This window comes from Grampus griseus, assembly GCF_964374135.1.
Source record: "Grampus griseus genome assembly, chromosome: 3".
Classification (NCBI taxonomy): domain Eukaryota; kingdom Metazoa; phylum Chordata; class Mammalia; order Artiodactyla; family Delphinidae; genus Grampus; species Grampus griseus.
This window is the reverse complement of record NC_139019.1, coordinates 93,369,541-93,396,695: the sequence shown is the minus strand read 5'-3', so window position 1 is coordinate 93,396,695 and position 27,155 is coordinate 93,369,541.

The window sequence follows — 27,155 nt, the reverse complement described above, 5'->3', positions numbered from 1 at the left end:
CTTCCCACAGCCTGCCCTAGCTGCTGCTGTACGGAGAGCACACTGCAGTGTTTCCTACCAAGTTAGACTGAGGTCAAAGTCACTCACTCGTTCACTGTGTTAGATACTATTTAACTGGATTCCCCAACTCTACAGAAGAGGTGATTAAGAATCTAGTAGGGTGGGGAAGGACAATACAGGCACAGAACAATGTATTCTAACATTATTGCCTAGAAGCTGATTCCCTACCTTTTAAGAGTTAGCTTATTTCATGATTCCCAAGCATCAATTTTGTTAGGAGTGTCCTAAGCAGGTAGATTGAAATAGAAGTAGATTGAAATGGAGATAGACTGGCTATCAATACATCATTTAAAATGTCAAGAAAAGAGCAAGATATACTGGAGGTTCTAATCAGGCAATTAAGGAAGAAAATGTCAAAATTTACATCTTTTTATATTAGGTATCCATTAACAAATTACCTTTTTAAAATAATCTTGTCCTTTAACCTTTATACTAGAATTAAGTGGTTAACACATGACCATATTGTGGTATTAGTGTATTCTGAGTTTGACTACATGCTTACCTTTACCAGTAAAAAATCTTTTTGCTACTTACATCCTTTCATTGTATCTCAAATAACTCTCTTCTGCATATCTTGTAAATCAGGTCTACTGCTGCCAAACTCCCTCAGCTTTTGTTTGCCTGGGAGAGTCTTTATCTCTTCTTCCTTTCTGAAGGACATCTTTACTAGGTAAAGTATTCTTTGTTGGCAGTTTATTTTCTTTTAGCAGTTTGAATAGATCATCCCACTCTCTCCTGGCCTAAAACTTTTCTGCCTTATGGGGTTTTCCTTGTATGTGAAGAATTTTCTTTATCTTGCTGCTTTAAAAATTCTCTCTTTGTCTTGATTTTAGTTGGTTTAATCACAGTGTACCTTGGAAAACATCTTTTTGAGTTGAAATTTTGGGGAGATTTAGGAGCTTCCTGACATGAATGTCCAAATCTCTCCCCAGATTTTAGACGTTCTCAGCTATTATTTCTTTAAATAATCTTTTGCACCCTTTCCCTCTCATTTCTTCTGGGACTCCAAACAACTTCTGGTGGGTTTTCTTAATGGTATTCCAAAGTTCACATATTCTTGATTCTCTGTCATTCTTTTTTTTTCTTTGCTATCCTCTGGCTAGATAATTTCAAATGAACTGTCTTCTGCTTTCCAGATTCTTTATTCTACTTGATCCAATCTGATGTTGATGCTCTCTATTGTATTTTTCATTCTCTTCATTGTTTTCTTCAGCTTCAGAGTTTGTTAGGTTCTTACAATTTCTTTTTTCTTTTAAATGCTCTTTTGTTTGTGTATTGTTTTCCTGATTTTGTTGATTTGCTTTAAGTGCTTTCTTATAGCTCACTGAGCTTCCTGAAAACAACTATTCTGAATTCTGTATCAGGCAAATCACAGATCTCCATTTCTTTGGAGCTGGTTACTGCAAAATTGTGTTCCTTTGCTGGTATCATGGTTCCTCGATTTCTCATGTTCCTTGAAGTCTTGCTTTGTTGTCTTTGTATTTGAAGAAGCAGTCACCTCCTCTAGTCTTTACTCGTGGGCTTCAAGAGAGAAATACCTTCTGTCAGCTCTGTTAGGGAATTCTGAGGCTTTCTCAGATCTTTTCTGTGGATACTACTGCTCTGCGTTTCTTGTTCCCTTTGGTGGGGCATTCTTAAGATTGTCTGTCTCCCTTTGATCCTGCAAAGCCAGGCCACTTGCTGACCACCTCCTGTTAGCTTTCTTGAGGGTGGTACTGAATACTCAAGTTCGTGTGCTTTCTCCCAAACCTGCAGGGTCAGATCAGCTTCCTGTGTGTGCTCACTAGCTCTCACTGCCCTTGGGGACGTGCACAGGGAGCTGGCCACAGGGTAGGGGTGTGTATGGGTTAGTAATGTGGAGTATTGGGAATGTCACTGGGCCAGTTGGTCAGACTTGTAGGCAAGGCATCCCCAATGGTTTGTGGATGAGCTTCCTAATGGAGTCTGTGGTTTGTAGGGTCTGTGTCGGTTTGAATGCCCTCCAAGAACCCTGGTTGCTGTTCTCCTAGTCACTCTCTGCACTCTTACCCAGTGACACAGTACACTTCAGTATTTGGAATGGAGTGAGAAAGAAATGGCCCTCTTTGGCAGCATCCCGCACAGCTGGGGAAACTGAGGGCTCACTCACATGCTCTCACTACCCCAGTGGGAGGAATCATGGGTTGAGAAGGTTTCTCGTGGCCCTGAGCTGTGCTACCTTAGGGGAGAGATGACAAGAATAAAGTGAAACCATTCTTCTGACTCTCTTCAGTGAATCCAGTCTTGGATAATTTGCTGTTGTTATTGTTCCAACCGTGTACTGGATCTTCTCCATTGGACTCATAGGCTTCCACAGAGGCACTCTTATCCATGGATGATTGTCAAAATTGATGTTTTTTGGGGGAAAGGTGGTAGGAGACTCCTATTCTGCCATTTTGATGGTATTGCATAACAAGTCTTAATATCGCTATTTTCACCAATATAAATGTAATATTGAAATTGCTTATGCTAATGAAAAAAGTCTGTGGTGTTGACTGAGATAGGGATGGAAAGCTACCTCTGGAATATGGCCTCTCAGATTAAATGAAGCTGTCTTCTGCTGGAGTGTGCACTTGTAATTAGTGTCCTTGGAGTCTTGCTTCAACTCTCTGACACCTTATATGATACTATAATAATTTAAAAGTGATTTACAAATACCATAACTGGGTGGATTGGGAACTGCAAAAGATTAAATGCTGTTCTTTTTCAAAAAGCTTATGAAGATGGGAGAGTACATGCCGTTAAGATTTATCCGATATTTTCTATGGAAGAGTCTGCATTAGGCATTGGGGATGTGGAGATGAGTAACATGGTAGCCATGCTTTCAAGGGCAACACCCTTTAGTGGAGGAGAAGGACATGTAAACAAATAATTCTAATGCCATGGGAAAAGCACAAAGCCAGGAAAAATATATAGGTAGTTGGAGGAGCCAAAATCACCACAGAGGGGTGCTGAAACAGGGAAAGCCTTCTCAGGAAAAGAGGCATTTGATTTCAGTTTTGGAGCCTGGGCAGAAGGAAAGGATAGTTCAGGTAGAAGCCCAGCACAGCGAAGGCAGGGAGTCACAAGACAGCAGGTGGTGTTGGAGAGATCAATGTTAGTGTAGGGTGGCTGGGTCATGAAGCACTATAGCTTTTGTGGCTGGAATTTGGGTAGGTAGGGGCTAGGTTGTAAATGGCTTTGAGGCTCCACAAATGAACACAAGTAACTAGGAAAAATATTTCTGTTATTTCACTTAGATGCTGAGGATGTTGTTAGATGTACTGGCTTTCTACTGAGTGGCAGAGTTTTCCTTTCTAAAAAACCAAGGTGCAAAACCGACTGAATGCTATGTAAGAAAGTTAAGGATCTTAATTAGGACCATCCAATGGTGAAACTGAGAAGCAGGTGGGATTTGGCTTCTGGTGGCTTGCCGACAAGTGTTTCCAGGACCCTGTCACAGCTTTCCCAGACTCTGGGTTGGGGGTGTTTTACTTGGCTGTCTCTTCTATGAAAGCTCAGGCTCCCATTGCTTTCAACTCTCCTCTTCTTTACTGATTTTTATCAACCAAGGTGTCAATATCAGTGTTTACTTTAGCACAAGCTGTGAAGGTGAAGAGGTGAACAAAATAATGACCAGAATTCCTGCTAGAGGAAGCCTGGACTTTGAAAGAAATACTTGCATATTTTGCTTGGAAACAAAGTATTACCCCAAGAGCATGTTTAAGCCACACAAAGTACTCAGGAAGCAGCTATGACTAAGAAAAGAGGAGCCATTTGTTTTATTCCAGAGAAAGAGAGAGAAAGAGGGAAGAATTAAGAGAGAGAAAGAAGTGGAGGTGGTGGAAAGGAAGAGTGGGGCTGGAGACAAGATAATAGAAGACTCTGTGCTCTGTGATGTCACCCAAGTCTTCAAGTGAAAGTTGACTGAATTTCAAAGTGCTTGGTGAATGGATTGTGTATGGGTGTTTTCATAAATCATTAAAATCACATGAAAACTGTTGTTGGAGGTGGAGGGGAGGTTTAGCTACAGGCCGTGAGGCAGATAAAGCTAGAAGGATACAAGCCCTTTGAGTATTAATAGAAATCTTTAGGAGAATGTTGCTTTTCTTCTGGCTGCATTAAAGCTGATCCCACCCAGGTTTAAGGAGAGTTGGTATGGGGAGGATTCTCATCTAACATCTGGATTGCAGTTGATTTTAAACATGGCTTCCTGGAAATAATATTCCAAAGAAAAGAATAACTATAAAGTTGAGAATTTCAAGTTATTGTCTAAGGAGATGTGTTGGTGAGCAAGCAGGCCTTTTACAACTCCTCCGTTAAAAACTTCACTCACTGAACATGTATTTTTCACTCATTAAGGCCAATCTAGAGCAAAATAGTTGAACAGGACCCTGAATTTAACTTTGCTTCTCAGGGACTTTGTGTCCTTAGGTAATGTTGTCTCTGTATTCTGCAAGAAAGCTGCTAAGTCAGCCCTCTCCTTTTCATGTGTTGCTCAAGTGGTGTGACCTTGAGCCTCTGCCTTCCCAGGGCAGATACTCCACAAGTCAGAGGAAAGCTATCTGATCAGGTATCCCCTTTTCTGCCCCCTCTCCTGTTGCGGGGAAAGTGATCAACCAGCTGCAGGTACCAGCCACAGTTAGCTGTACCTGTCAAGAGCTCTGAAAAGGCTATTCTTCAAAAATAAAGAAATTCTCATTTCATCCCTTTCCACACAGCACTCACTGGAGAAAGAGGTAAGGAAGCTGCCAGAAGTCCTTTTGGATTCTCTCTGTTACACCCAACTGCTTTCAAATGATGAATTTTGAAACTAGAGAGTAAAAGAAGAAAGGGAACTGAGACTCTCAGGTTCTGAGAGAGAGAAAAAAATACACTTCCCTTCTTGCCTTCTGGCTTGGGAATCCTGCTGGCTGACTTACAATTTGGAGAGAAGATTTCTTTTAGGCTTTTCTAACGGGTTTCCCAGGTTTTCTTGTACTTCTATATGACAGTTAACCTACACGGTAGCAAGTAGAGGGTTTAAATTCAAATGCCATGGGAGTGAAGGGGTACAAGCATCATTATTATAAGAATGATTGTTGTTAAAAATACAGTTCATAAATTAGCTTAGTTTTTGCCCATGTTACTTTAATATTATAATTAGGTGAACCATTAATCAAGCTTTGACAAATTTGCCATAAGCATTTTTAATGAACTTGTATTTGTTATCACGGGATTTGGCATATGTAGTAACAGTCAGAAATAAGGACAATAAATAACCAAAATTTATTAACAACTCACTAAATTATGCCAAGATACTTTTCTTTATGAAAATAGGGGATATTGAATCCTATGTTCATGGAATTTTTATTTTAGTTATAGAGAAGGATGTGAAATGTAGACCAAATAGTATGGTGCCTGATGGGAAAGGAATTCCGTTACAGAAGAATCATTAAAGTTTGGATTGTCAGGGAAAGTACTTCTCTGGATTTGGAAAGAGGATGTTTTATATGAAAAGAAAAAGTATGGGATGAGGAAATAATATTGGAGAGTTTGTAGGACAAAGGCAGCCAGCCACCCTGGAGTGGAAGGCATGTCTCCAGGAGCAGAGGGTGATGGATCTGATTGTATAGACCAGCAGGTTCAGAGGGGCCTTGGAAGACAGATTTGACTCTGGTAGGGTGTTGGTATCATTGAAGGTTGTTGAACAGAAAAATAGCTCAGTCAAATGATGGGGAAGTCCTGCTTTACACACAGTGAGCTCTACTGATGTTTAATAATTCTGGTGATAGTGTTCACACGTCGGATAACCTGGCCTCTGCTGCTATTTAGAGCATTTGTACATTGGAGTCAGGTTATCCCTGGGTTTATTGTCATCCCTTACCAAAACCCTTCCTTTCTCTCACATACTAGCAAACTCACTCCATTTCCAGGATACGTCTCCAGGTCTACATGGAATTATTACATAAAACAAAGTAGGTTTCAGTTTGTTGAGAAAGGACACGGCATAGAGTGGTTAACTGGCTGAATTCAGGACACCTGGTTTACAATTATGTCTGGAGCTGGGACTAGAAAACTTTCCCTTTTTAAAATAAAATATTCAAAATTAGAAATATCAGGGCTGATTTCTCAGGCTAACAACCTCATTGACTTAATTGGTTTATAGTCCAAAAAGAGAAGATTTTTTTCAAGTCCTAAAGACTATATTGTCCCCTGATTGCAATCCAGGAACATAGAGTGATGTTCCTGAATGTTTATTTTTCAAGTTTTGCCTCGACTTCATAGCTCCTGCCTCTGTGGTTTTGCCTCTCCATGGAGAAGCATTATGGAGAGTCAAGGCTTCAAGAGGAGCATCTCACCCTGAATCTTCTGAGTGCACACTCTCCTCCCTAAATCTACACACCCTTCCCCATTTCTCCAACTGGACTGAAAACAGAAAATGTGGTTTTGGGTTTAGTTTAACACTGCTGAAACTTCACTAAGGCATGAGAACACTTCTGTACTGTGGATGTTCCTTGGTTAGTCAACCTCCCTTTGAGCTTCTGCTGTGTTGGAAGCATGAGAGGCACAGTGAGGAGGCTGACCATTCTCTTCCCAGGAGACTTTTCCAACTAGAGAGACAAAAACACTGCTTGAGTCTGAGATTACCAACCCTTTCCAGCCTTGTGAGTCTTTAATCAGGCTGCTACTTTGTTCTCAGAATGAATTGTCCAAAACTGGATGCAACGTCCATTTTCTTTGTTTCTTTTTTTTTTTTTTTGATGTGGACCATTCATAAAGTCTTTATTGAATTTGTTACAATATTGCTTCTGTTTTCTGTTTTGGTTTTATGGCCACGAGGCATGTGGGATCTTAGCTCCCCAACCAGGGATTGAATCTGCACTCCCCACATTGGAAGGCGAAGTCTTAACCACTGGACCACTGGGGAAGTCCCTGCAATGCCCATTTTTTAGGATGTCCCTAGAAAGATTAACAGTTTTATTTTTAGCAGAATGTTTTATGGCTCTTGTAAGAGGAAACTTTCATGTTTGCTTCACTGAAACAGCTCATTTTTTTACTTTATTTGGTTGTTTTTGTTTTTACTGATACACTAGTGAACTGCTATGACATAGTTCTCAGCTCTGAATACAGCTCTGAATTTTTGTCAATGGGGAGATTCATACCACCAACTTACAGGGATTCATTTGACCCAGGAGTCATTCAGGAGTAATTTAGTCAATTAGCAACACTGGCAGTTACTTGCTTATTTGGTGGAGTCTGAGAAAGAAAATTTACTCACTAGCAATTTGACTTCTTAGGAGGATAAAAAATTATATACATTTAACTGTAATAGCATTATTATTGATATATTATGAATCTTATTACTATAAGTGGCTGAAGAGCCATGTGAAATGGTAAATGATAGCATTGGATGCCATTCTTTGAAAATAAATATTATTAATACAGCTAATGAACATTGCATTTAGTTATAATGGTAAATGTACTACAATTGAATGACTATATATTGATTAGACTGCTCCTAAATAATTCTTATTAAATTTAATGAAATCAGTGGGCAGCCTTTATAATCTATTAGAGATTGCATTTTCTTTGAAAAAACTTTATCACCAAATATGGATATGGATGTATATATCGATATATAAAAACGTTGTATATATAATGTGTATATATATAATATACATATATACTATTGTACAGTCTTACAAAATAAAAATCTCATTAAGACTGACAAAATAAAATGGTGCCCACAGTATTCATCTGTAGTTTTCATTACCTTCTAACCACTTTTAGTAGAAGTTCCCTTTTACTGAACTAAGGGTTTATGAAGAAGGTTCTGAATTGATTTCAAGGCATGTGGATTGCATGGTGATCTCTGCTTCTCATGAGCTGTGGGACTTCACATAAGCCATTTTCCCTAAGTCCCACTTTGTCACCCACAAAATTCAGTCATTCACCCAATGAGCTGAGAATATAGTAGTGAAGGAAGACGTGGTCCCTGTTCTCAAGGAGATGGTATTGCTAGAGGTTGAGACAGGTAAATGAGCAAGATGCTTTCAGATGGTAATGAGTGCTGTGAAGATCATAAAAAAAGAAGAATGTATCAAATAGGGACTGAAGGATACTTTTAGATCAGGCAATCAGGGAAGACTTCTGTGGCACGGTGACATTTGAACTGAGACCCAGATGACGAGGAGCCAAGCTATGAAAGAGCTGGGGGAGTGGCATTTGGAACAGCAAGTGAGTCAGCCCCACGGCTAGAGCACACATGGTGGTTCAGGAAGAGAAGGGAGGTCAATGAGCATGGTGTACAGTGAGGAAGGGGACAAAAAGGGAGACTCAAGAGGTCAGAGTAGGGTTGTGGCTGATTCTGTGGGGCCTTGAAAGCCATGCCAAGGATTTTACTCGAAGTGTGTGAGAAGCCACTGGAAGGTGTTAAACAGGTGAACATTAGCAGCTGATGTTTTATAAAGAATCCCCTGCCTGCCCTATGGGAGAATTGACCACAGATGGGCTTGATGGAGGCAGGGAGACTGGATGAGAAGGCTTGCATCCTAATCCCAGGGGCAAGTGATAGGGTTGAACTCTACTTAGTGTTCCTTAATTTCTGAGGATACAGCTCCTTTCCCAAGAAAAATGCAGAAATCCACTTGTATAGCCTTATAAATTCTCAGGGGATTATTATACATCTTGAAGACAATCCATGGATTGCCTCCAGCTAGGGATGGATATTTGCCAAAAGTTTCCTTCACCTCTGATACTATGTTTAAGTGTTTTCTCAAAAAAAGGTACTTACATTTTTTTTTGCATATCCAGATTAACATGAAAACCAAAGACCACTACAAATTTTTTGTATGTGATAGTTTAGTAACATCATTTTTAGGGCTTAAAGCACTTTATCAACAATTTCATTGTTTCTGATGCTCAAACATTTTGCAGTCTGTTTTGATAACTGCTCATTTTAGATGTAGAAGATGTCAAAAAGTCAGGTAAGGAAGACTTCAGATTTTTATGATGATATAAAAACATTTTTACATACTCTCCTCTCTTTAAATACACAAAATAATAAAAAGAATAACAAATAGAAGGGACTTCCCAGGTGGCACAGTGGTTAAGAATCCACCTGCCAATGTAGGGGACACGGGTTCGAGCCCTGGTCTAGGAAGATCCTACATGCCACGGAGCAACTAAGCCCGTGCGCCACAACTACTGAGCCCACGTGACACAACTACTGAAGCCTGTGTGCAGCAGCTACTAAAGCCTGCGTGCCTAGAGCCTGTGCTCCGCAGTGAAGCAACTGGAGAAGACACCTCAATGAGAAGCCAGTGCACCGCAATGAAGAGTAGCCCCCGCCTCCACAACTAGAGAAAGCCCCCGTGCAGCAATGAAGATCCAATGCAGCCAAAAATAAATAAAATTTTAAAAATAACAAATAAATATAAAATAAGTAAATTAAAAAAGATACAGAGGAAACTTAAATGCATAAAAAAAGAATAAATAGAAAAGGTGGCTACAAAATACCTCAAATAAAAAAAATAAGAAAATTCACCTTGAAAGACAAGGAAAAAAAAAAAACCCAGCCACAACCCCCAAAATAAGGTATAAAAATGATCTGCCAAACAGAATGTAATGTGGACTCAGGGAAAGATGATTAGAACAATACCACATAGCTCCTCTAAAACCAGGGGCCAGGTGACCAGCATACTGAAGGGAGCTGAATTTAAGGCAGCAGGGAATAGGGAGGGGGGAAGTAAATGGCACACCCATATAAAGAGGACAACTGTAGCTCAGTTCCAGCCAATTTTGCCATGGAGGAAAAATTGCCATTGAGGACTGCCAGATCATCTGTTTGTTTTTTTTTTTTTAAGGTAGCTGGAAGATGGATTTTTATATGAAATGTTCCTATCTTTCAAAAACTGTGTGGGCCAAACAAAATTATCTGTCAGCTGCATCCCATCCGTAGGCTGACAGTCTGTGATCCCTGTTCAAAAAGTGGTATAATCCTCAAAGGCCCATCTAATCATTCTTTGATTAGGTGGATGAGATCTAGGAGTGGAAAAGAAGCATCCCTGAGATGTCTAATTCCACATTGTAACAAGGTGGGAAGGTAGATTGGTTTATGACTAGGCTTCGAGTCAAGGGGACTGCGTTAGGGAAGGAGGGCGAGAGGGAGCCGTGACATTGATCAGCAGTTTCTGGGACTTTCAGGGCTTCGCTGTGAACTTCCTGACTCCCCAGGCTGTGAGCACTGTGGGGAGATGTGACTCGTGGCAGAAGACACATTCAATCTGGTTGGGTGTTGGAAATGAACCCAAAGCAAAACTGGAAGTGCTTCAGTTCGTCGTTCTCTTCACCCTTCCCCTCCTGTTCTTTGGCAGTTGTTGGCCTGGATGGAACTGCGGCAGAGATGATGAATCACTAGAAGACGCAGCAAATATGAGCAAGTGAACAAGTAGGCATCCAGGCTTAACGTAAATAAAGGAATAGAAGCAAAGAGGCATGATACACCTTAGATGGAGACTTCTCCTAGAAAATAAGGAAGAAGTCAGATGCTTTTCTCTAGTCTCAAGGAAATTCAAGACCACAAGCTTGAAGAAGAAATGTAAACCGTCAAAGAGAAGTCACGCACACAGGAAAGATACAGGGCTATCTGTTCTCTTCACAAGCTGCTAAATCAGGGATTCCTTTCTCTGATTATGATGCTCTTGCTTTCTGGCTGACTTGTTTGCTCCTTCCCACAATGACTGTCCTTCAGACTCACAGACAACTCAGTCCATTCCTGGATGCATCTACATTCTCGCCATTTCTCTCTCCTTTCTGTTTTCCCTCTTTAGTCATATTTTACAGGCCATTCTTTCAAGAACCCTGTCTTTTTGGGGGTTCAGTTCACTTCCTCGTGCTTTGGGTACCAATCTTACCCATTTCTCAAGAAAACATAAACTATTGTTTATATTTTCTGTATTCAACCTCTCCCTCTCAGCAGGAGCCTATCATTTAAAAAAATGCTCATTTCCCTTATTAAAAAATAATGATCCCAAGCGAAAAAAAAAAGAAAAAAAGGTTTGTGCCTACATCTACCTCTAGCTACCAGATCTCTTCCTTTTTTACTGCTCTACAATTTGCTGTCTCTTTCCTCAACTTCCTCGCTGCTTAACTCTTTCGGGATTGCCCCACCTCTCCACCAGTTTGCCTCTGCACAGCAATGACTCCTATGTCACTCTATCCAGGGACATTTTTCAGTCAGCTTGTCCTCTCGGTTGCATTCAACCCTGCTGACTACTCCACCCACCTGAAACCCTCTCTTCTCCTGGCTTTTCAGGCTCCACACTTCTTGTCACTCAGCCTCTCTGGCTTCTCCCCCTTCGATTCCTTCACGGGCTAGTGCTCCTCTGATGGTCTTTGTAGACTGAAGCTCTTCAGGGCTTAGTCCTAGGCCTTCTTCCCTTCTGCTCAGATTCCATCCTCTCTCCCTAGTTGGTTGCAACAGTAATCACCACTGAAGTCATCATGTGTGAGCTTGATACTCTCAGAATTCACATCCTCAGCCTCGCTTCCTTTTCCACTGTGCACCCCGCTCTGGGGACTTTACACGGCCTTCCTCCAGAGCCATGGTTTGTCCCAGTGCGGGCCCTTTTCTCACACTTTCCTTCTGACTGGGGCAGTGCTCCTCAAAATCTCTGGGATGAAAGATATGTTTTCTTAAATTTTCTAATCCATCACAGACTGATATTTTTATAAGGACAATCAAAATGAAACACTAGAAAACTAAAAAAAAAGACACACAAAAAAGCCTCACTTTTTATTTTATTCAAGGGACATAAAATGACTCTGTCAAATTGCTCCAAACTTCTAAATGCTTACCTTCAATTATTGTACAGGTGTTGCTGCAGCATGGTAACAAGTAGTCCAAGGACTGGAATGGGTCAAAAGACCCTCGTGTGAGTGGAATTCTGCCTGCCTTTGCTTGGTGTACTCATCAGATTTCAATTAAAACATCTCTAATTTAAGAAAGCCTTCCCTCATCTCCCTAAGTCACTTACACCTATGATTTATTCTGAAAGCTCACGTGCCCCTCCCCTGTACTACTTTGAGCAGTTTTGACATTCATAACCTTTGTGCCCTCCAGGTAAGCACCATGATGGCAGGAACTGGGTTTCTTCTTTTTCTGTTCACTACCATATTCTCGGCACATAGTGCACACTCACAATTACTTACTTGTCGTGTAAAGAGGACAGGCGTGCAGAAAGAGGTGACTACAGAGGCAGTAGATAATTTTGCCCAAAGATTTCAGGCAAATTGAGTTTTGAATGAGAGTTCCAGGTACAGATGGTGGAAAAGAGCATTTTTGGTGAAGGAAGTTGCGTATAGAAAACACAGATGCACAAAAGCACAGAGCTTGTCTGAGGAAGGGTGAGTGTGTTGGGGGTGCTTAAAGCATGAAGTGAGCTGAGCTGGGGAAAAGGGCTGTGATTCTGTCAGATGGGGATAAAGAGGAGAAGATAGAGTGTTGTTGGTTAAAGTCCTTGCTGTCAAACTAAGGAGTTCAGATTTTATTACCTCTAGCCAGAAAGTCATTCTTTTTATCTAATGATAGAAAGTCATTAAATAATTTGTAGCAGTAGAGTTCATGATTAGATTTGATTTTGTCAAAGATGATTGGTGGTTTTGTGGGACTAAGATTGGATGGGTCAAGGTGGGAGATTCTTGGAATAGCCTGCCTCATGAGGACCTATGTGGCCATTGGGATGGAAAGGAGCAGGTGAACTGGGGAAGTATTTAGAACGTGGAACTCTAGGATGAATCTCCTATTGTCTTGGGGATCTGAGGATGAGGAGGGGCCACTCTAAAATTATATTCCCGGAGATGGCAGCATTGTGAGTTTCTGTTGTATTGCTTCAGTTCTCTGACCACGGAACTCTTTGCTTCACCAGAGTGCTAGAAGTGAGTTCTTGGAGTATATCTTTCTTAAGACCCTAAGTCATAATATTAGCACAATTAACCTTACAATATCTGATTGGAAATGTTGATTAAAAAAAAAGTTATGCTTTATCCTCTGAATGTGATACACATCTTTATCAAATATTATTTCCTCTAAATAACAATAGGCATTGATAAAACTAGTCTCTTATGCCTGGATGATAATCAGGTGGTTTTACATTGATTTATGGTTCCATGACCTCTAAAATATCAGCATCAGAATTGTAATATTGTACCTCCCAGATTTTGGTGAAGTTGTCCCATTATCCCATTTCAGCTTGGCCAGTCATTCTGAGCTGCTCCAGGAGAGCTGCTGGTGACTTTGACCAGCCATAGGTCCCCAGATGAGAGACAGGAATCACCTCAAAAGGAAGATTGGGAGGCAGCCATGGTGGAGTGGGAATCACCCCACCTCTTGAGTGCTGCATTCTTGATCTCTAACATGTTGTTAGTAATGCCCACCTCCCAGCCCAACTTGCAAGATGTCATCACTGCCTTTTGATTTCCCATTTCAGCTGCCTTATTCGGTATGTGCCTTTTATTAAAAGTTGCCCCATGTTCTCTTCAGATGTTTTTGGGGTATACTTTACACATAAATATCTTGACCATTATATTGTGTGTAAATAACACTACATCCTTTGACATAATCTGCTGTACTGTTTTTTTTTGTTTGTTTTTGTTTTTAAAGAAAGAACTTGTATTTTTCTAGCTTCCAATTTTGACGCCTTGCATGAGAGCTGGAAGAAATGGGCTGAAACTAAGACAGAGGCATTTTCAACCTCAAAGGAAATTGTGGAAAATTTTTACAGAAGTGTATGAGCTGATTCAGTTTGGTGGGGCAGGGAGAAATGCACTCTGTCTTGCCTAAATGATGTTCACTGCTTCTTTATGGACCACTCTATCCTGGTGGAACCAGACCTGAGTTTGCCTACCTAAACAGGAACCGTCAGATACTAAGCTAATGAGCTGAAGGTAGGGGCAGTGAGGGAAAAAATCCCAGGAAACCCTAAGGAAAAGTAGGGTCTCTTACTCTTTCTTATTTTCATTACCTGGATTTCTATTTCCTGGGAGGAGCTTACATTCTGGGATTCTTTCTGCTCTGACCCTTATGGACATTTTAGTTGTTTTTCAGATTTCCCCAGGATCTAAATGAGGCCTTTGCGTTGATTTCCTACTGCTTCCAGATAGAGACCAATTCTGAAAAGTCAACCACGCAGCTTCTCCAGATTTGGGAGGCAGCAGAGCTCTCCTTAATTTGGCCTCAAAAAAGAGAGCTGGCAGATTGAGTACTGGTGAGGTGGTGGTGGACCTTCATTCTTGTCCTGGAAAAAGTCAGGGGTGGAGGGGCAGAAGGCATTTGGGGGGAGGTACGTAATGGGGATGAAAAGAATGAGGTGGACTGGAGAGGTATTTAGAAGGTAGCAATTCTAGGATGAGGCTCCCAGTGTATTGGAGATCTGAGGATGAGGAGGGGTCACTGTTAATTCATACTCCCTGGGAAGGCAGCCTTGTGTTCTCTGCCATCCCCGAACTCCTTATTCTCTGTAGCAGCAGCTACACTGATGAGTTTGTGTCAGCTGGAGTAGAAGTTTCTGTGAGGGGAGGCAGGCACTATTCATAATGTTTGTGAAGAGAAAGTCAACAGCTGCCCCCATGTACCGATACATGCAGGGAAGTCTCCCAATTCCTTATTCAGCTAATTTAAGTTAAATTGTCCTAAAAAGTAGCACTACATATTCAGGTTTGGACAAGAAACATCGTGGAGAAACCAGACTCAATAAAAATGTGGGACCTTTTGGTCATGGGATAGTCTATCCAAAGCAAACAACATTAAGTATCTCTATCAGGAAAGGCTGAAAGTCAGGTTCTCCGTCTCCAGTCATTCTCCTTTGGAAATGATACCGACCAGGGTTCTTGGTCTTCCCCAATCAATAGAAATTGATCAGAGGCCAGACAAGAAATTCAGGCAAGGCTTTTTCGGGGCCCCTTCTGCATCAGTGGGGAGCCAGAACAAGCAATAGGTTCCCTTGCTCACTCTCCAAGGAGGGGCAAACTGGTTCCTTATATGCGGTGAGGGTAGAGGTGTGTCCAGGGGTGGGACTGGAGGGGTGGCTTAGGTGTTTTGCCCACTCCTTTGGTGGTGTTGAGTGCAGGGGCTTGCACAGTATCCTGCTTTTGCTCCCAGCTCTTCAGATATAGCAGCTGGGCTTTGTGTCTCTTTGTATCTTGTTGTCCACAATTTGCCCCAACTGTGCATGCATGCAGTTATTTTTAGTCCCTTATAATTTCTTTGTATTTTATTGCTCAAGGAGACATTTGTCCAGGTGCAAGCACTGCAGCAAAGGATCCCAGGTCCCAGCCTGTCTCAGAATCAGACAGATTTATCTCAGAACACAGTGCAGGAGTAAACAGCCTCTTCCTCTGTGGTCCCATGATACTTGGCCATAGTGTTCATTGGACACATCACTGTGTATGGTTATATCTTCTTCTCCAGCTGGAGTGTATCAAGGGCAAGAGCTGCTGCTTACTCATCTTTACGTACTTGGGCCTTTATGCAGAGCAAGGCCCAGAGGTGCATTCTATAAGCATTTGTGGAATTAGTTTAATGATACTGACTGTTCTTGAAAACCCCACGAGGGATCTCAAGACCACCTGTGTTGCTGGTAGCGCTATGGCCTCTCTGTGGGAGGGGCTCATTAAGACTCTATCAGGAAGTAGGGTCACTCATCCCTGATGACTCATCCTGAGCTGACATGAGTAATGCTTAAAATCTGAAAAATCTACAAGGTTCTCTCTTAGCCACGAAGAGCTCACATTGCTGTCCAAAGCAATGTGCATTTGCATACCTAGGAAAAAATGAGTCTATCAAAGTTTAGTGGCTGGTCTAACTAACTTGCTGATAACAGAACCCAGGAACTATGTGACACAGGTAATACTCATCTGGTGCTCTTTGCATCTAGAGGCAGTGCAACTGGCAATCATAGGTGATCACATTAATCCTCATTTACTAGATTATTTGTGTGGTTATTTTATTAACGTTAGTCTCCCCCAAGGACTATGTCAGTTCCTGCTCACCACTGCATCACACAATGCCTATAGAAAGTGGTCACAATAACTATTTGGGGAGAAAGGGAAGTTGGGAAGGAAAGACGTGATAGCCTACTTTGGCTCACATCTTTGTTTCTCTTCATCTACTGCCTCTTTTCCAAATCCAACCACTTGATGTCCTCCTGTGTCACAGAATTCCATGGATCTTACTAGTACTTAAAGAGGGATTTTCTCCTGTTATTCTCTATCCACCAGATGTACATATCACTTAAGTAATTTCTTTGATCCCTTTCAACAGCACAGGGCTGAGGTGAATTATAGTCTTTCGTCTTAATTAAAAAATGAGGAGGAGATTATGACTTTCTAACACGGAGAGCTAATTTGTTAATTCCAGACAAGTAGACAGTAGGTCAGAAACTCGATGCTCTGAGAGATGGTGTGGCAGCTGTCTAACAGTAGCAGTATTCAATAAGGATGCTGTTGTGCTATTTCAGTTAGGAAATTCTCTACTGTGCGGCACCCTTCTATGGCACGTTGCAGGACATTTAGCGTCACTGGCTGCCATTCATTAAATGCCAGCAGTGTCTCTCAATCATTGTGACCACTCACGAAAGTTCAAGTATTTCCAATTGCCTGCTAGTGGGAGGAGCATGGTACTGAGCTGGGTTGAGCACCACTAGGGGGAGACGGTACAGGAGATGGAGATGATTTTGCTTCCTCTGGTTGAATTGCATTTTTAGTGTATCCTTTTGGAAACTACATTTCTCATTCCTAATGTATGATTCACTTCAGTTATCTCAAAGCCAGAGAGTAGGGCAGGAAGTTATCTCCCTGGATTCTTAAATACTAAATATGACAGTCCCTTCTCAGTAAGTAGGCCTCCTAAACTGACTTAGTGCTTTCAAGCGTTAAGAATTTACTGATAGAAATTTATGGTGGTACATTTGCCATACTCTTGTCTTTTCTGGCTGTAAGCTAACTTCAGTTTCTATTAAATTAGTCTAAGTGGCTAGATCACTTAATGGTAGTCTATGATAGTGATTTCACTTGCAGCTTTGAGCTCTTCTCTCACACCAGCAAAATGACTCCTTCAATCCCTTCAACCACTTGAGAAGGAGAACTTGTGTGTGTTTATAAGATTAGTGGAAGAAAGTGAGAGGAGTAGTAGAGAACATGGGTAGGTGAAAATTAAACATCATCTCTGGGATTTATAGTTGACCAAATATCTAACCAACAAGAAATAGAGAAAGGTATGTTTTCAGAGCTGGTCCTCAGTTTCTACAGTGGTGAGTTGCTCTGGCCCTGGCAGAGAGGCCACCTGACCCATTGGGCAGGGTGAGACTGCTCAGAATCCCACCTTCTGTGGTGCATGGGGGTGTCTTAAGTATGCCTGGGCATCAGGCAGTACAACTTTATGACACATCCTTTGGTTTAAAAACATAAGGGAAGAAACAGTGCTTCTCAGAAATGGAGATTTGTTTTTCTAGTATTTTTTTCAGTACTGCCTTCCTGACCATAAATTTTGGGTCACTTTGAATAAACATTAGAAAAATAGTTTCCATGTATTATTTTTGAAGGAAACATTTTAATACTACTTTTAATTTTACAAATGTGAAGCACACACTATAAAAATTCTAACACCAATAGTAACTTCAATAAGAAATAACTAACTCCAGATTCAAAATTTTCTTTGCCAGTACTGAAAATCTTAACCGTGTAGCATGTTCTCTGAATATGTAAGCACCCAGGTATATAACGGTCCTTGGTGAGCATCACAGTGCAGTGATAAATGGTGGAGGCCTTGATTTCTAGCCGTCAGACTGCCTGGGTTCAAATTCTGGCTTCACCATTTACTAGCTAATCTAACTTTCTGGCCTCAGTTTCCCCATCTCTAAAATGGGGATAATAAAAGCACCTACATCACAAGACTTGTGATGACCAAGTGAACTAAACTATGTCAGGTTCTCAGAACATAACCTGACTCATGGGCAGCACAGTACAAATATTAGCTATTTTTGGTTTACAGTCTTGAGTAAAGCTTAATTCAGAAGTTTTTCTTTTAACTCTCTTTGCTAGGCACACTGATTCCTTAATATCTTCTCATCCTGGTACTAAAAATCATTATGAAAAATGTTAGTTTAAGAATTCTTGAAATGAAAACTTTGGAATATGTTCTTTTTCCCCTCTCCCACTCCTTCTCTTCTCTCTACTGTGCCTTTCCTTTCCCTCCAACAAACAACCTTCAGAACATTATGAAATTGAAGAGGTGTGCCCTATTTCTTCATCTTTCTCTACCCTTGGGGTGCTCAGACCTCCAGGAACATATAGCCTGTCCACAGGAGACACCCACACCTTTCTGGATGACGATGACCCCATATGTTCCCATATCCGAGGGTCTTTGCATTCTGTCCTTGAATCTCGGGAGAACCAACACCATAAGTGAATGAAATGAATCTCTCTGGTGGAATTTCAGGCATCATGTCATGGCAGCTGTAAGAATTATTTTTGGACAGGACCCCTTCTTAGTATCCCTCAGAATGTAGTACATAGGCAGCTGCCCAGCCCACTCAGCTTTCCCTTGTGCTTCAAGTGGTGAATGAGGCAAAAGAAAAGCTGGCTTCTTTAAGGGAGGGTGATAATACTGTTAAATAAATAGTTAGCTTTTCTTTCCTGGATATGGCATATTCCAGGCTCAGAGGTCAGTTGGAATGTTGATAAGAAGGATACTTGCTTGCTTCTCAGGAAGGACTGTGAGTGAGGAATGAAAACATGAATCAAATTAGAAGTTTCATTTATAATTTACTGAGTAGCCAGGGAATATAATATGTCCATAAAGGAACTTAATGTTAATCCAGGATTCCAGTCACCTCCTAAAAAGGCTTACCCTTAGAAAATAATAGGGTAGAAGGAGTTAGATGCTCATTGAGTTTGTTCTGATTGGAGCCAAGTAGGGGTCTGTAATGTTTTTCCTTTATCTTTCTGAAGGATCATATAGGTCCAGGTAAAAAAAGACTGCATTTTGAATTTGCTGCTTTGTCAAGAATGATGGTGGTGGCTTTTTCCTGTTTACCACCCACTGAAGCCATGGAATGTGAAATGTTGGATATTGTTTTAGGTGGTCTCCATAAATAACCATCTACAGCCCTCCCATCTCCCTATGTGAAATGCTTTTCTCATATCAAGAGGTGAAGTCTGGACCACTGAATCTGGACTGACCTTGGAACTTGCCTTGACCAGTAGAATGCATCACAAATGATGTTCTGGGACTTTGGAGCTGAGGTCCCAAGAGAACCGGGAGTTCCCGGTCCCCTTCTCTTGGGGCCCAGTTTCTCTGCTGTGAGAAAGTTCAGACTAGACTACGGAATAGTGTGAGAGACCCTGGAGGATCAGGGGTACCTTACATATCCCAGCCCCAGGTAAGTCCTCTGTCAAATGCAGCCACATGAGTGGCCTCAGCTACACCACAAGGAACACAAAACTTGTAAGCAGGGACCAGCCAACTCTCAAAATCGGGAGCAATAGTAAATCATTGCTTTGTACCTCTAAGTGCTGGGGTGGCTTTTAACACAGTAGTAGCTGACTAAGACAGGGGTTGATCTTTCTAATTCCCTGCAGTTTTCACTTCTTCTCTTGCACATCACCTCAGGGACTTGCCTGGACAGAATCACAGGTCCTTCAGACCCAGGGGCTGGAAGTGCCTAGCTGAGAAGGTGGCAATGGGCCAGTGATCCTCCAGAAAAGGGCTGGCTGCTGCCGAGGTCACCTTCAAGCAATTCATAGCCGAGTTTTTCCAATGGGCCTGAGGGAAGTGAAAAAGGATTCATTCTCTTGCATGTGTGGGGTTCAGATTACAAACTGTTCCATTAAATCAGGGCAGCATGCGTCATCTAGGTATCATGGTGCTGCAGGCTTCTAATTTCCGGTATGTTTGGCTACTCAACCATAAATACAGTTCTTCCTACATGTTAACAATACATTGGACCACTCAGATGTGCTTGTAGGAGAGCTCCTTTGTTTCTCTTCTATTTTTCCCTCTCTTCTCAGCTGCCCTGGGGATAGGAAATGAGAGTCAAGACCCCCACACATACTTCCAGACGGGACAGAGTTTTCCAATATATGCCCTTCTGAATATCAGTTCTGTGATATGAGATGCTAATAGCTATTACATGGCAAAGAAAGATTCTGGGCACTCAGGTTTAGGGGGGAAAGGCTAATCAGAGGTTTTTTTGTGGGGTTTTTTTTGCCTGGTTTTTCAGAGCCTTTGATATACTAACATGCCTGTGAATATCCAGGAAAGTTTGTTACTTTGCTTTCTTTAATTATATATGACCATTGCAAGTTCTCCCTTCATCTCAAAGAAAAGAGCATCTCTAGGGACACGTATTTCATAGGAAATTCTTTGGGCACTGCCCATTTTTAACAGGAGGTTGTTGATGAAGTGTGGAAACGTACTGTTGGAAACTCGGTTACAAATTTGTGTGAAGGAAGTGCAGATGTTATGATCAACTATTTCTTGAACAAAGAGAACAGTAGGATTGATATCCTGCCAGGATATCAGATGAACACCTTTTATGGAAATCAGTACTTTTTCCATATGGAGAGGGGAAGAGTAAAGGATCTTTAAACGTGTTTATTCCTCATTCTCTTTTTTGAATATCCTGCTCTACAGCAAAATGTCAAGAAAATGTTTTCACGGTCTGTCTTGCCACCTAGAATGTTTGGGTGTCACTTGACAGTGGTAGTCATTGTGATCCTAGGTCTGGAATTCTCCTTTCAGACTTCTTTCCATGGTGAGAAGCAGAGAAACTTCTGACCATGGTCTGCATTCCCTATATCCATGCTCATTGAGTGCTTGCTACTGTCATCCTGAATGTTTGACATTGACAAACCCTTATGACCCACGGTAGTGGGTCAGAGGTTATCCCCTAGCTGGCTGATCACAGATGTTGCCTAGTTTCTGACGCTCAGCTGTAACCTGATGTTAAATTCTGTCTTGTGATTCTGGGTTCTGACCTAAATGGTAACAGTTTCATTCTATTCTCAGATTTCTTCAGAACGGGGTTTTGTAGGCTGCTAGGGAAACCTGATACTCCCAGCTACAGGCTGTAGCATCTGGAAGGAAAGTCTACTCATGCTAACCAAAAGGTGGCATTTTCTTCAAGAGATGCTTCTGGATGACAATTAAATTTGATGAAATCCTATTGTTGCATTATCCAAGAACATTGCCCAATGCAATGTGGGGTTGACCTAGCAGTGTGGGCTGCATGAGCCTGCCTTCGTTCCTCACAATTACAGGGCACATACTCAAACTCATGACCCCAAATTGAGGTGATACAGATGCGCTTTTAGATTTCTTTCTGATGAGAACATATACAGTGTCTCTAGACTAATGGAAAACAAGTACCCTGTAACTCCGAATGCAAGGATGTCTGGTAAAACTGAACTGAAGGCAAGGCAGAGGACTGACACTGAATTCAAATACCTATTTTTCTCTTCTGCTGAGTTGAAAACAAGAAAGCCTGCAGTGCTGGCCTGAAATGAGTTATTCATCCAGCTTCATTGATTAGAGACTATGTCCCTACTTCATAAAGGAAGACAGAAGGAGATAAAATGGCCAAAGTGGCAATCATGCCAAAGAGTCAAGTGGGATGCTCTGAAAAATCAGATCAGTGACTTTTCTTCCCTTGGTATGGACTGAGTAAAAGAGTGGAAAGAGAAGAAAGGAATGGATACCCTAACATTCTTACCTTGTGGGGAGAGGGAGTTTGAGCTAAAAGTCAGTAGAATTATGAGATGGGAGAGAACATCTCTTTTTCAACACAAATACATCTTAAAAAAAAATTACAAACCCCTCCAAATTAGGTGAAACTGGAAACATCAATCTGCCAATTGCAAATGCTACATTACTCTGTAAAGAGAAACAAATAAAATTTGTCAGTTTTATTGCAATGATGTTCCAAAGCATGCAATCTGGCATAGGCTGTGGCATAGCCTTAGGGTTAGGAAATACTTCCTTACTTATAATTCATAATTACTTCCGTTCAAAAACTTGACCCTTCCTGGTGCCATCTGGATGAACGGCATGACTACATGACTCAGTAATGTCTGGTTAACTTGTCTTTTGAGAGGTGTCTATCATCTGGTGGTCTGCTTGTGAATGGCGCATATTCATTTCAACCAAAAGATAGAATTTAGACACATCAAAACTGAAAAGCTCCGAGGTGCAAAAGCTCAAATACCTTGACATTTCATAGTGTGTTATGAAGATATTAAATGGCCGGTCGAGAAGATGTAAAAGGAACTGGAAGAAATGAAATGAACATGTAACGACTAAAGAGCATATAGGGAAAAGAATGAAAGCTGACTTAAAGATAAATTAGATAGTGCTTTCAAGGTTTAGACTAGTAGGTGAGCCAATGATAGGCATTTTCTTTTACTGTCTATGCCCATGTAATATTTTCAATATTTCACAGCATGCAAACCACACAAAACTGCTGAAAGAAAGAGTCATTACCTCGCTCATTTTGCAGAGAGGAAAGGGACTCAGGGTAAAATGACTTGCTACTGGTTGCTCAGCCCAGTAAGTCAGAATCATAATACAGAGCTTCTGACTCTAAACTTATTGCTCTTTTCACTATATCATACCTACCTTGGTCTTTTCATATGGTTGATTTACTACCATGTCTGTTTGGATCCATCTCTGAGGTCCTCTATTCCCACCCCCGACTTTTTAAAACTGACCTAGAGCTGGGAGAGAATTGGAATCAAAGGAGATCAGGAACAGGTCTACAGAGAGCTGTCTAATCCAGCCTGTCTCAGGTTGGATGCAGAACATTGGGCTGGTTTGTATCTGTGTTTAAGCTGTTCAGTTGGTTCTGTCCTGTACCATGGGTATCTTCCGCTCTCAGCCAGGACATGGGGGAGGGCAGAGTATTTCCTGTCAGTCTATCTCTAATGTGAGAGGAAGCGATTCCTTAAGTGGAGGTAAGCAAAGGCTAACTGAAGCGTAATGAAAGTCCCAGCACTTCTGGTACTTTCTTATAAAACTGAGCTTAAAAGGCAAAAGGAAGTGTGAAAAGTCAACTCTTCCAGTTTTGTATCTGCATCTGAAAGTCTGTCACACAGAAGACCTTGTGAGTGTAAAGTTAATCTTATTTATTATCTTTTCTGTGATTTGGGATCAGTGAGAGGTGAACAGAACCACTTGTAATTTGTTTTCCAAGGAGCATCAGACTTTGATGGAGACACAAGAAGGGCAGGATATTCTTTCTGAAGCTTCAGTTTCAAAACCTATAGTATTAAAGGAAAGCTAGAAACAAGCTCTCCTCATTTTGCAAAATTTTCTTGAATGGAATTGAAGGGCTTGTTGCAAATAGCATATTTTGCCTTGGCAGGGAGCAGAATGAGAAGTCTATTAGGGAAGGCAAAGCTTTATAGTGTTTTGCAAGAGGTATTGTTAATTATGTCGGTTGAACTATCCTCTTGGTAGATCAGATCCCAGCTCCAGATAACCCACATTGCTGGGTTTTGTGTGTGTGTGTGTGTGTGTGTGTTTAAGTATAAAACATTTGAAAGAGAAAAGTGAAGAGTACAACAATGAACTGTGTACCCATTGCTCACCTCTATCAAATTGTATCATTTTACCATATTTGTTTCAGTATAATTTAAAATAAATGAAACATTACAGATACAGGGGAAGCCCACTGGTACCCTTCTCCCCTTTATGGTCCCCATTTCAAAATATCAGTATCCAGAAATGGAAGTTCATTTCCATTGCTTTTTGTTTTTGTAAATGTTTTAACTGAATAGCACACAGAAGTGAGCAAATCATAGTGACATATAATGATAGATAATATACATATAATGAGCATATCCATCTCAATCGATGTTTGCTAAATGAACATACCCATGTAACTGCCACGCTGATCAAGATACAGACTTTTACCAGGACTCTAGAAGCCTCTCTTGGGTGCATTTATAATCATTATTCCCGCTGAAACTAATTACTCTTCTGACCCCTGTTGTAATTGATCAGTTTTGCCTGATTTTGAACTTCGTATGAATGGAATCATGTACTATTTTGTGAAAGACTTCTTAGGCCCCACACTGTTTGTGGAATTGTTATGTGTTGTTGCATATTACTATTCATCCTTTTCACTGCTGTATGATGAATTTTAAATAACAGTTTACTTAGTCTATTCTACAGTTGATGGATATTCGGTTGTTTTTGCTCTTATGAACACTGCTGCCAAGACCAGGGATGGGACTAGAGTGAGGCAAGAGAGGTGCCTGGGGTGCAAAATTTGAGGAAGCACTCACTCTCAGGATCACACTGGCACTTTTATGACCCTGGGAGTGAGCACCTCCTCAAATTTTGGGTACTAGGCATCTCCCTTACTTCACCCTACTCCTGGTACTGGCCAAGAACACCCTTGCCTATGTCTTTGTTTGCCTGCATTTCTGTTAGGATATACTTAGGAATGGAACTGACAGAGCACAAGATCCATGAACATTTATCTTTTAAAGGTACTACCAAACCGTTTTCCAGAGTGATTAAACCAATTTTATATTCAACAGCGTATGAGAGTTTCAGATGCTCCACATCATTGCACAGTTGATATTAAGGGATTTTTACTGTTGTTTATTGGTCATTTAAATATTCTTTTTGGGGTATTGTATCTAAGTCCTTTCCCCCATTTTTAATTTAGTTGTCTGTTTTTCTTTTTTTCTTGTTCACTTGTAGGAATTTATATATTTTAGACCCTTTGGCTATGTGTGCATAAAGTCTTCTTTCTCTTTAAGGCTTGACTTTTCATTCCTTAATGACTTATTTTGATAAACAGGAATCTTATATTTTTAATGAATTCCAATTTATCAATCTTTCATTTATGGTTAGTGTCTTTTCCTCCTGTTTAAGAAATTTTTGTCTAACTCAAGGTCACGAAGATACTCTTCTATGTTACCTTCTAAAAATTTTATTCCTTTTTTTAATTGAAGTACAGTTGATTTACAATGTTGTGTTAGTTTCTGGTATACAGCAAAGTGATTCAGTTATACATAAATTCTTTTTCATAGTCTTCTTCATTATAGGTTATTATAAGGTATTGAATATAGTTCCTTGTGCTATACAGTAGGACCTTGTTGTTTATTTCATACATAGTAGTTTCAGTTAATCCCCAGCTCCTAATTTATCCCTCCCCACTCCACTTTCCCCTTTGGTAACCATAAGTTTGTTTTCTGTCTCTGAGTCTGTTTCTGTTTTGTAAATAAGGTCATTTGTGTTTTAGATTCCACATGTAAGTTATATTGTATGATATTTGTTTTTCTCTGTCTGACTTACTTCACTTAGTATAATCTCTAGGTCCATCCATGTTGCTGCAAATGGCATAATTTCATTCTTTTCTATGCCCGAGTAATATTCCATTGTATATATATATACCACATCTTCTTTATCCATTCATCTGTTGATGGACATTTAGTTGCTTCCATGTCTTGGCTGTTGTAAATAGTGCTGCAATGAACACTGGGGTACACGTATCTTTTTTATTTAAATAAATTTATTTATTTATTTATTTTTGGCTGTGTTGGGTCTTCGTCACTGCATGTGGGCTTTCTCTAGTTGTGGCGAGCAAGGGCTACTCTTCATTGCGTGCGCGGGCTTCTCATTGCAGTAGCTTCTTGTTGCGGAGCACGGGCTCTAGATGCGCGGACTTCAGTAGTTGTGGCTCACAGGCTCTAGAGCACAGGCTCAATAGTTGTGGTGCGTGGGCTTGGTTGCTCTGCAGCATGGGGGATCTTCCTTTACCAGGGATCAAACCGTGCCCCCTGCATTAGCAGGTGAATTTTTAACCACTCCGCCACCAGGGAAGTCCTCATGTATCTTTTGGAAGTATGGTTTTCTCCAGATATAAGCCCAGGAGTGGAATTGCAGGATCATATGGTAACTCTATTTTTAGTTTTTTAAGGAACCTCCATACTGTTTTCTATAGTGGCTGCACCAATTTACTTTCCAACCACTCCAATCCCTTTTCTCCACATCCTCTCCCGCATTTATTGTAAAACTGTTATTCTTTTAATATTTATATCTAGATTCCATGTGAAGTTAAATTTTATGTATGATGTAGGGAAGGAGTAAAAGCTATTTTTTTTCATATGTAAGCCAATTGCTTTAGCATAATTTATTGAAGAGATAAACCATTTTCCACTGTATTCCAGTGACAACTTTGTCATAAATTAGGATCTGTTTCTAGCTATTATATTCAGCCCAATTATCTATTTGTCTATTTTTGCACCAACAAAGGAAGTTTAAATATTTATGTCTAATTTATATGATTTTTTGTTTCTTTCTTTTACATAATTGCAATTGTTAGGCCCTGCAGTACAATGTTGAATAGAAGTGGTAAGAATGGGCATCTTTGCATTACTCTGATCTTAGGGAGAAATTGTTCAATATTTCAAAGTTGGGTATCTTATTAGTTGTAGGTCTTCCTTAGATGCTCTTTATGAATTTGAGAAATTTTCTTCTAAGTTTGTAAGTACTTTTATCATGAATGGGTAAGTAAAATTGTGTCAAAATTTTTTTCTATATCTATTATGTAATTATATAATTTTTCTCCTTTAATATGTTACTCTGATGAATTGCATTGTTTGAATCTCATAAATTGTCACTCTTGTATTACTAAAATTAATCCTTATTTGCAACATATTATCGTTTTTATTTATGTCTATATTCTATTTGCTAATATGATTATTATTGAGTCTATGCTCATAAGGAACACAGTCTCTAATATGATTTTGTGGTCTTGATGTCAGCATTATGTAGGCCTCATAGAGTGAGTTGGCAAGTATTGTATCCTCCTCCATTTTTGAAAAGAGTGGATCTAAAACTTATATTTCTTTCTAAAATATTTGATAGTATTCACCAGTGAAACCATCTTGGAGTGACATTTTCTTTGTGGGGGAATTTTTAATTACAATTTAATTTCTTTAATGGATATAGGGATACTTACATTGTTCTTGTTCCAATTTTTATAAGTTTTTTTCCAAGGAATTTATGCATTTAATGTATGTTGACAAATTTATTGGCATAAAAT